Raw genomic sequence first — 12271 nt, forward strand, 5'->3', positions numbered from 1 at the left:
CATCCTGTTAAATTTCCCTGGAAAAGCTGTTTGCTTTCAAGAGTTGAATAAAATTCCATTCTTAATAAATATCAAACTTTGCTTTACCTCTCTCGGAATTTTTTCTTGATTTGTAATAGGAACATTTATGTGAAGTAGATAATATGCAGAAGGAATTAGGAAACCAGACCTAATATTCAAATGGCCTGATTTAATGTCCCAGCTTTACCACCTACTGCTATAGACTTTAGATGAAATACTTAGCTATTTTATTAGTTGTTTATTTTTTGTTTAAAAAAATAGTGATAATCATAGTAAAAAGCTACCAAGGTTTAAACATTTTACCTGTATTGTTTAATCTGAAGGCTTTATCATAGTAAGTATGATACATAGTAAGTATTCAATATTTATACTGACTTCCTTTAAATAAATTCCATCAAAAAAAAAAAAAACTAACAGGGTAGAGTTCTGTTTTAAGAGAATGCTTAGAAAAGGCCTTGGATAGCATCCTTAATATAAAGAAATATTTTATTAAGTCATACAAGCAGATTTGCCTATTTTGTTCATCTATAAAGACTTCTGTCCATCATTGGTTGAATATACAAAGTCTTGTTAATTTATTTGTGATTCATCTCTTTACCTTCACAGATGCTAGAAGATCTTGAAGCTTACTTTATTGTGTTTTGGCTTCTCTTTGCGTTCACATATCTCCTCTGTAGGTTATTTATGAAATATCTGCATTCTAAGCATATTAAAAATTGTGCAATGTCATCTGTCACAATGAGCTATAACTGTGCATCTATTAGAATAACTATAATAAAAAAAAAACTGAGGTGGTAGGGGATGGCAGGATTAAAAATGAGATATCCCTTTTGAAAGGCAGTTTGGCAGCTTTTTATAAACCTAAACATAGCTGTAACATATTTTCCAGCAATTGTGCTTTTTTCAAAGCATTTGAAAATATATATGCACACAAAATTCTGCAAGAGAATATTCACTGCAACTTTATAAGCACATAAAGGGAAACAACCAACATATCCTCCAGTAGATTATTTAATTATATATATATGTATATATATATACATATATATATATATATACATGCATGCATATAATATATCCATACCATGAAATGTTATTTAGTGATAAAAGGGATATCAAACCACAAAACACATCAATATACAGTTCTAAAAGTATTTCTAAATGAATGAAAACACTATATATGTATATATATATACATATATATATATATATATATATACATGCATGCATATAATATATCCATACCATGAAATGTTATTTAGTGATAAAAGGGATATCAAACCACAAAACACATCAATATACAGTTCTAAAAGTATTTCTAAATGAATGAAAACACTGGATATGATTCCAATCATGTGACAGTTGGCTTCTAGAAAAGACAAAACTATTAATATGATAAAATAATATATATTTGCAAAAGGTTGTGAGGAAGGTCAAACATGAATCATGAAATATAGGAGATTTTTTAGGGTAATAACTCTTTCTATGTGATGCTGTAATAGTGGGTACCTGACACTATGAATCTGTCAAGATTCACAGACCTCTACAGCATAAAGAGAAAGCACTTAATATATGCCAATTAAATGCAGATTTTAGGAGATGAGGCGAGCCCAGAAAGAATGCATGCATGACAAGAGACTGTAACTGTGTTGCAAAAGTGTGAAACAACCTCCCTGAAGGGAGAACATATAAAGGCAGTACTGATTTAGCTGGCATTGCAGTGAGAAAAAACTTTTAAGTATAAAGACAAAGGAACTGCACATAAGCATTGTGCTCTAGTTGGTAAAGCCATGTCCCACGGGTCACAAGTTAGCATACTTATACTGTACAAGTTAGCATAGCATATACTGGTATATTAAACTGAAAAGTTAGATATATGAATGGCACATAGTCAGAACCATGTTTCTCACTGCCAAGTTGGGAATTTATAGATAAACAAGATAAGAAATCAGCATCATCCATACAGCACCTTAGAGTGAAGTCTTCAATATGAAATAGCTTAATACAGTTTAGCATCAGTGGAGATGCACATGGTACATATAAAAATATATGTGGATATGTATATATAGTCAAGGAAAATGAATCTGCTCTATTACATGTTCAGTTTTTATGTAACTCTAGAAGTCTTTTTAAAAACAAGACTATCATTTTAATGAGAAAATTTCTGCTTTTCATGTTGCTTCTCTATTTCTTCCCAAATTATTCCTCTCCTTCTCATCCTTCTTACTGCTATAAGGAAATATTTATTGTGTTATTTCAACAATAAAAAAACAACATTGTTTTCAGATAAACTACATTTTTTTCTCATTAACTTATTATTTTTAAATTCCATGAGAGAATAAAATTTGCTTGACTAGATTACTGATTCCCTAGGTCCTCGCTATTGTCAGATAAACAATGTGCAATTTTTAGCTATGTAAGTATAAAGATACCTTTATACTTACATACCTTGAGTATATGATGGTATACATGATTGAGTATTTGAGTATATACTTCAAATATTTCCTAACAGATATTTCATGGACTATATGTAAGGTTAAACAAAATATTTGTTGTTTATCTGGAAATCATATCTAAATGGCATCTTGATTTTTCTTTTTTTCTTGATTGCTTGCTTTTGTCTTTGCTAAGTCTGTCAATTCTATTTGCAGTTTATGCAACGTGGAAACTGTCTTCATTCAAAATAATACAGACTGAGGATCTTATAAACAACTGGTTTTTTAAGTCACAGTTCTGAAGGCTGGGAAGGTAAAGATCAATCTACCTGCATGGCGACAATCTAGCAGAGGCACTCCTATTGTTCCCTGTCTTATTGCCAAAGGCCTCTTGCTGTGCTCTCCTCAGGGTGAAGGGGCCAAGGACTGCTGGAGACTCTTAAAAAGGCACTGATCCCTATCATGAAGGATCCACAGCACAATGAAACCATGCCCCAGTGATTCTACCTGCCAATACCATCCTCTTTAAGGGGTAGAATTTCAAAATATGGATTTAGATTGACATAAACATTTAGATCATAGCAGATTTTGAAAGAAAGCTTAGGAAGGAAGACATGCAAATGAAGCCTCCGAAACTTAAAGTTCGTTAGTTTCATGGAATATTACTTATCTATAGAAAAACAATTGAATTTCTCTATTCCAGACAGAGGTTGAATGTGTAGCAAGAGAACATGTTTCAGATTATTTCATCAGCTTTACCACCACTCCTGCTGCCACTGACACAAATTTCTGAGTAGCCCCAGAAAGCCAATTTTAAGAGTTACCCTTTAGGAGCCTTTTCTTTGACACATTGTAAATTAAGTTCAGCAGCTCCCACCATGAGGTCTATTATCTCTATAATGATCACTTAACTCCAGTATATCAATGGAGACTCTATGCCACATCATCTGGAGGACTGACCTCCTCAGGGGTCAATTAGCTCTTAGAAAGTAGATACCATAGAGAGAGCAGAGCCAACCTGTGATCCTGGGAACTCAGTGAGTTTCAAATACTGGAAAATATCAACAAAAAATTAAGCCTAGGGAACTTCAACAGAAAATACTCTGTATATAGAGATACAGTGCAAACCATTAACTTGGCAAAAAAACAAAATATTGTCAAAGATGAAACCCCAGTTTTCCTGACAGATATAGTATAGTCCACACATCCTTCAGAGAAGTCTAATGGCAGGAGAGGATGGCAAGCAAGACTCATGATTGGGTGAACGAGCAGGAAAAACTTGGCAGATAAAAAGATATCCTCCTGGGCCAGGACCTAAAGAACATCTGCAGGAGACCAGGGTCTCCCCCTCTTGAAAGTAAGCCCCCATTTGGGGACTACCTTCTAGCACTAAATCCTGAATTTCTGGCCACTGAAATTACTCATGTACAACATGATGGGAGTGAAGATTACATGACTGCCTGTGGATATGAGTGATGTGTATATAAAAATTAATCACCATCTGGGAGTTGAGTTCACAAGAAATGGAAGAAGGCTAGTAAGTCCCCATCATAAGTGTGATGTTCCTACTTTGATCTCATAAGTGATTAGTTATTTAAATTCAGATTTCATGTGCTACAGTAAAATTATATTTTCTTTTGAAGAATACTTCTCCTTCCTCTTTGGAGGTATGTAGCTTTTCTTCCCTCCTTCATCCTTCTTTCCCTTCTTTCCTTTAGATAAAAATACTTTATTTTTATATGGGATGATGGATTGATTATGCATACAAAAATATAGTGGTTCTGAACTCAACCCTTTTCCAAACAGGTAGAAGTGTTCTTCAGAATAAAAGATATAATTTTACACATTTCATACTATAGATATGATATAAATATATATTTTAAATATATAAATATCTCCTTTCCTCCCTCCTTCCTTCCTCCTTCCCTTTCTCATCCCCCTTCCTTCCTTTAGATTAAAATACTTTATTTTTATAGTGGGTGATGGATTGATTAATGTAAACAAAAAACAGTGGTTCAGAAGTCCACCCTTTTTCCATTCAAGATGATTAGTCATTATGTGAACCATAAATCTTAAAACATTTCATCACTTTTTCACTCTATACTTTTTGACCTGCAGTTATGTGAACTGTAATATATCACTTAATCTCTAACTAGGCATGGACATTTGAGGTCTTAGGCATCTAAAGGCATAATTTGTACTGCAAGCTGGATTAAAATCCCACTGACAAATGACGTCCATGTATTCAGCCTTTAAGTCTCTAGGATACAAAATTGTACTTTTTTTTTCACTGTTTGCCGCATGTCATCTTTGCCAGCTCCCAAGTTTGATTACCTCCGCTCATTACAGCAATCTTAGTCCAGGCTTCCTCATTGTAGATTATCCTCTAGGCGACCAGGCTAATTACTGTGCACTTTAAGCAGCTGAGTTAAAATTAACTGCAGCCAAATATTTACCAACATTGAGTAAACAGATTCTTATTCATTTACTTCCTTCACACAAGGTTTTTCTTCTTCTCACCAGTAAAAGACAGTGTGCATAGGCTTGGTTTTGTTTATTAAAGGTGTCTGCACCTATGAACAGGGTGCCCTAGTTTGAAATACTGCTATCAGCAATTATTCTTTCAATGAATTTCTGGTAGGTCACTTACTCTCCATCCCCCTACTCAACTCCTGCTAAGTGTTTTAATTATGAGAAAAAGTACCCAGTACTGAGTTAATTCTTAACACACAGGTTATCCCTTCTCTTCTAATGACCGTCTGTTGTCACTTTCATTCCACCTGCATGCCTTTCATTCATAGTATTCTTTTTTAAATAAAATGTTCATTGATTCATCACATTTTACAGACTATGTAATATTCTGGAGTACATCTTCACCTACAGACACCTATTTGTGTCTATACTACACACAACACCAACATTCTCATTCAACTTACCACTTACACCCTTTTCAAATATTGGTTAAAGACAGTAAGAAAAGCACATTATACTGCTGAAACCAAGTCATGAGGCCTTTACTTCAATCTTTGGGCTCTGTCAGTCTCTGCCTCTATCAAGGTTTCCATGAGATTTAACACTGTACCATTCATTTATCTTTTTTTCCATGGGCTCTCATCCACAGTCACTCTCTGGGGGCCTAATCTGACAGGGTTGATGCTGAGGTAATAAAGTTTAATTATTATCAGTGATGATAGTATTTAATAATTGTGGTCTTACTGGGAACAAATTTCCCAGAGAAATCATCTTGCTTCATTATAATATGTGAATGACGATACTAATAAAATCATCCATGAGAAATTTTAAAACTCTAGGATGAAACTTTCTCCATTAAATATTTACTACACTTACATAAGTCACAGGAAACTTTTGTTTAGGTCAGAGGATAGTAGTTTTGAGGTTTCATTGACCCTTGAGATCACAAAATATAATTTGTTACCATTCCGAGAGCAGGTAGATCACTGCATACAAAAGGTCAGAACAATGGGACTCATTTTACCAGAAAGTGAAGTTGAAGGAGGGGAGGCATGGAGATAAACTAGGCTGAAATTTGGAAAACAAATTTGTCTCAGTCTTTGGATTTTTTTCCAGATTAAGCATCGTTGTTATTTTTGTGATTCATACACATTAATATGAATTTAAGTCGTACATGGTAAGGAACTGCTACTACACTTAAATATGAAGATTAAAAGGGTACCAACAATGAGAATATAATTATACCTGACTTTGAAGAACTTGACCTTAGTTTTCAGTGACAATGTTAATGTCCATGTCTTCTCTAGAAGTGAGATCCAACTCATTTTCTCAGATTCTTGTCACCATGGTAGCTACTATGCTCTGGGAGTGGTTCCAAGGGAAGGTTTCTATGGAGAGGGAGAGAGAGAAATACGAGTGTGTGTCTCTTTGTGTCTGTGTAGTTTAAGAAACACATCATGTAACAAGCAAAATTCTAAATATGACCTGAACCTTTTCCACATTTGTGATCATCCTTTGGTTGGTAACTGAATGATGTTGTGGGATGGGGTAAGAGGAGAATATGATGCCAGTTCTTAATTAAGAATAGGTAAAATTAAAACATTGTCTTAAACTATTACAGCCAGGAAGATAATAGAAAAGAGAAAAAAACGGGACCTTCCTTGGTGACGCAACAGATTAAAGCACAGAACTATAAGCTAGCTGCAGCCACTTCTATGTGAGTTCCACCCCCAACCCCAGAGCTGACCCACATGGTGCAGCAGACTTCTCCTATCTCTCCAATGCTCTCCTCATTAGTGAACTTCCATCTGCCTCTTCTCTTCCCCATTGTTTCTGGTGAAAACTCACTGCCCCTGTACTTCTGGACTGTACTCCAGTTCCGTATGCATAAATAAATAAATCTTTAAAAAAGAAAAGAGAAAAGTATTATGGATGTATGTATCATCACATGGTTCTTGTTTATTTCTTTCTCTTAACGCTGGCTCAAGGAATGAGAAAAAAATTGACAGTATGACCAGTAGACAATACATATTTTCTGATCTTGGGAAATCAAGCGTGGCTCTCAATGGCATGATTGAAAAGTGAAGTATACTTTCTTATGTGAGAAACAAAAAAATATCTGGAACTCAAGTCAAGACCCATCTCTAAGTAGGGACTTGACAATCTAGAGATAGTGCGGTTGTGAATTTGAAGTTCTTTAAATGAGACTGTGGATGTTTAGTGAAAGCTGAGCCATTTTCACTTTTTCTTTGTGCACAATTGGCTGCGGTTGGTTTGGATGAAGTAGCTAGTGGAGAAGTTCATAAAGGCGGCTCTGGCAGTGTTCTGATCAAAGGTCTTTCCTCACTGGGTAAGGTCTCTCTTTAGATTTTTTTTTTTTTTAAGTAATAGGAATAGTACTACAATTAGAAAGGAATATTTACTAAATTCTTAAATGAAGTGAGTCATGTCCTCTATGCCCTTATCATACTGCAGTACAATTAAAATCATTAACAAAGTTAGAAACAAAGAAAAAAATCTAATATGGGTAATTAAAAATTAAGCAGTGACCTTAAACATCAGCATCTCTGGGTTAAAAAAAATGAAAGCCAAAATTACATGATAGTGCAGAAAAACAATAATGAAGACACTGGATGATCAAGACACGAGAAGAATAAACAAAGGCAAAAGGAATATTCATACTAAAGACCTGTATAAATAAGCTCAATAGAATTAAAATCAATATCATATTTAAGCATTAAAAAACAATGACAAACTATGGAAAGGGGAATAGAAATCAATACAAATAAAGCAAAAAATGAAACATATGTTTAGAATGATAAATATCTAATGTCTGGTTCATTCAAATAAAAATAGAAAAATCTTCAGCTTAATAATAAAAGTAATAAGGGAAAACATATATACACAAATTAAGAAATTATAAAATTGAAATTACCAAATTTAAAAACTATGACGGACTATTTTGTCACCTTTATGGAAATTCATTTTAGGATGTGGGTGGGATATAGGAATTTCAAGGAAATGTAAATTACCAAAATTTAACTTATTGGAGGTAGAAATTATAAAAAGATTAACCACTAACAAGGAAGAAATAGAAATGAGAAGTTTGGGCCACTCCCTGGTGGGACAACAGGTTAAAGGGCTGCACTGTGAAGCTAGCCACAGCAGCTTCAACTCTAGCTTGAACTTTGACCAGGAGGTGACTCACATGGTGCAGCAGACCTCTCCTGACCCGCCCGCTGCTCCCCTCAGCAGTGTACTTCGTCAATCAGCTTGTTCTGCTCCCCACTCTGTCTCTGGTGAATTCTCTCACCGCCCCCTGCACTTCAGGCCTGTACATCAGTTCTGTATGCATAAATAAATCTTTATGAAGAAATAAGAGTTCGTAATTCTTAGTTATTTCTCAAGTGTTTAAAGAAACAAATAACTTGAAGTATATTAAGATTATCCCAGGGGAGTAAAACTGTAGACATGAGTTTTTCAAAAATTCAATAACTGCAGATATACTACAATGACCCAGAGACAACCCAATCAGAAAATTGGAGAACAGTGTTGTTGTCATGTACTATTATAAACAATGACATCAAAATACAGAAGAAACAGGATAAACATAAAGTTAAAATTCTATTTCTGAACTTGATGTGAAATAAATATTAGTAAAGCAAATGTTTTTAATACTAAAAAAGTAAAACAAAAAATCAAGAATAAACTATACAATTACTTAACAGTCTCAGAAAGGGGCCATTTTTCTAGATAGTATATGGATTGATAGAATTAGCAAGTATAGAGTGACCTTGATAGACAAATGTAACTTTTCAAATAAGTTCTGTTCATTAATAGGAAACTCACAAAATAACATGCTGGCTTTCTTTCACATTAATTCCCTTTTGTCTATGTCGCCATTGATTTGATCTCATAAATATACTTCACTCTACTTTGGAACTTCTTTATTTTTCTAATTGTATACTGCTCTGTTCTATTTTGAATGCATTATTTAGAAGGACTTTTGAGCTACTTCATTTTAAGCAGGAGAAATTGCTAAATAATCACACATTATGTTAATGAATGAAAATGTGACTACATTTAAATAAACTAAGACAGTGGCATTAAGTTCATGACAAATGCTTTGCAATGTGCTTGCTTATTTATGGAGGAGTTGTTCTTTTTCATTTATGGGAGTTTAGAATTCGATCTTGAAGAATCACAAACATCATCATGGAGTCAGCAGGTGACACTGATTGAGAACAATGCATTTTCAGATGGAAAACTTTTAGATTCATGAATATTTTAACAGAACCTCGAAGCAACCATGTCACCATTAGACAGTTTTCTAAACTTTGTGACAGTGGAACTTTCTTAATTGTACACCTGCTTCTTCTCTGTGACACTGATCTTTCTCCTGGGGGTCACATCAATCATGGGCTCCCCTCATTGCTCCCCTTCCTACAGCTCTCTATTCACTTGCTTTATTCTCAGTGAGATCTTTCAACTGTGTGTTTCTCAATATGTCATCTACAGACATTTCAGAAAACAGTTGGGGAATACAATGCTTATTTTTTTGTGGTCACCTATGATACACATTTTTTTGCCATGTTTAGATTAAAGATTATAAAGGGAGAAAATGAAAGATGGAAGATAAATTTAAAATTTGCTTCTTGACTAAATCCATGATGGGTTTCCCCTTCTGTGCCTCTAACCCAGCATGTCAACTACAGAAAGAAGCAGTACTCATAACTTAAGAGAAAGGTGACCATTTTTAAGGACATGAAAAGTCTTTCATTTCCAGTTTCTAACAGACTTACGAAGAACCAGTGTAAGCATAAATTGCTAGTGGTCAAGTAAATAACAAGAAAAAAATGTCCCTTAAACTGGCATATAGAATCTTTGCCATCTGTCCTCATAATATGGCTCTACAATCTGTTCCACCCCCTCCTCTCTTTCTGACCCCCCTCTTCCCGACTTCCACTGACTTCATGCTATAAAAGCATGTGCTCCAGATCAGAGGACCTGGCTGTCACTTTAGCTACACAACATATTGTGATTCTCCAAAGGTGCCCCCACCATACATTTACTTTCTTCATTCCTAATCTAATGTCTCCTCAGGTAGTGAAACATTTCTTGAGCCTGTAATCGATATTAGCCAATAGAATGCTGCTGAAACAGGTTATTCTAGTTATAAAACTAAGTTTTAAAAGTGTTTCTGCTTTTGGGAGTTCTGAGTTGCCATGTAAAAATTTGATTACCCTATTTGGGAGACTACATGGTGACATCTTTCAGATGGAAAAGCCACTTGGAGATGAAAAGACCTTGAAACTACCAGAAAAAGAGGCTCAACCAGCAGCCGTTTCTACAAAGGTACCCAACTTGTCAGGAATCTTGACTATTCCAGTCCACTCAAAAGTATTCTTCAGCTAAGCTAAGTCATATCACAGACTCATGAAGAAAAAAAAAAGTTTCTTTGAAGCCACTGAAATTCAGTTTGGTTTATCTGATAGTAATACATTATTAAAGTGCACGCTGGGACAATAAAACCTGGCAATCTGTTAAACATATCAAGTTTATGCTCATTATTTATTAATATGCTCATTAGTTAGACTGAAATTCTAATAATAATGCTTAATTCATTGGGTAAGATGAGAAATAAAAGAATAAGACATGGATAACTCTTGAATCAGAACAAAAGAATAAGAATAAAAAATAAAAATAAAAATAAGAGACTAAGACATGGAGAATTCTTGAATCCCTATCTAGCACACAGTATCCTTAATGGATTTATTGTTTTTTTGTTTGTTTGTTTTTTATAGATCAACTAATCTCCCAGGCCATTTTATAACACTTGCTATTATTCATCATGAACACCAGCCATGACTTGGTCTTATTTCTTTCCCTTATTTTATATGGTGGTTAGAAGATAAACTTTATCTAGGAAAACCTATGTTTACATTCTGATTTGGTCACTTAGAAATTGTTTAACATTGCAAAATTCTTTTTAATCATCTTTTGTTGATTGATCTTAGTAACACTTATTTCTGATTACTTGCAGGAAGTTTAAAAATGTTAATATAGGCCCTCCCTGGTGGTGCAGCAGGTTAAAGCACTGCACTAAGAAGCTAAAGCCACTTCCGCATGATTTCGATTCCCGCCTGCCCCAGAGGTGACCACATGGCGTGGCAGACCTCTACTAACCTGCCCGCTGCTCCCCTCAGCAGTGTACTTTGCCATTCTGCCTGTTCTGCTCCTCACTCTGTCTCTGGTGAAGCCTCTTGCCACCCCTGAGCCTCTGGCCTGTACCCCAGTTCTGTATGTACAAATAAATAAATCTTAAAAAAAAAAAAAAGTTAATATAGGTGAAAAATTTAGGTACATTCACAACAAGAGAAATAGGAATTATTAAATGGGCACAAATGTGATTCTTTGATCTTTGAGCAATAATATGTTTCTGTGAAATCTTACCAGATTATTATATGCAGAATCCTTTCCTCCTACCTCTGTTATCCCTGAGTTATGTTCAATGTTACATGATATATATAAGAACACCTCATTTTGATGTGTTAGTACAAGTGTCCAAAGGTACTGAATTTCTCAAGGATTTCTTAATCATATCTGATGGTTCCATGTTATAGAGCACTTGCAGTAATCAGCATTTTTTTTTTTTTTCCTGTTGGCGAGGTGTGAGTGATCCAGGTTGCAATACTGCGATACATTTGTACCTGGGGAAGTAAGCATTGCATGAATCTCACTTCTCAAAGAAGTACAGATACTTCAAGTACCAGTCAGTCACCTTGAGTCCTGACAACAGGGGATGGACACAAAATCCAGTAGGATACTTATATTCATGGTTTTGGAGTTGGAGCGAGTGACCAAGGAAGGAACAGAGAGTTCGGGTCACCTCAGGCAGCAGAAAGGATGCAGAGCTGGCAGTGTGATGGTACCTGCTGTGGATTGTGTGTCTAACAATAGCCACAACTATGTACCAACCCAATTTTGCTGGGCGTAGAATTGTGGGGCTCACAATCTACCTGTCACCCTCCCTCCCATGTCAGTAATGTGATTCCCCATACTCTCTCAGCACCTATGAGATCTTTATTATTCTTTGAAATTCATTATCCTCTTGACAGAGCTGCCTTTTGCTATTGTCAGCCAAGATCCCTTGACCAGTAAATGCTCAGGAGACTGACCATAATGCAAATCTATAAAGGAGACCATTAGTGACATTTTGACTAGTGAGAAAAAGTTGAGAGAGAAGGTAATTGAAAAGATATCTATGGTAGGAAGAAGAACTAAGAGTATTGTCCCTTACAGCTGCAATACATACATACATATATATCTGTATATATATATAT

Source organism: Condylura cristata, unplaced genomic scaffold (assembly GCF_000260355.1).
Source record: "Condylura cristata isolate star-nosed mole 26May11 unplaced genomic scaffold, ConCri1.0 scaffold00013, whole genome shotgun sequence".
Taxonomy (NCBI): domain Eukaryota; kingdom Metazoa; phylum Chordata; class Mammalia; order Eulipotyphla; family Talpidae; genus Condylura; species Condylura cristata.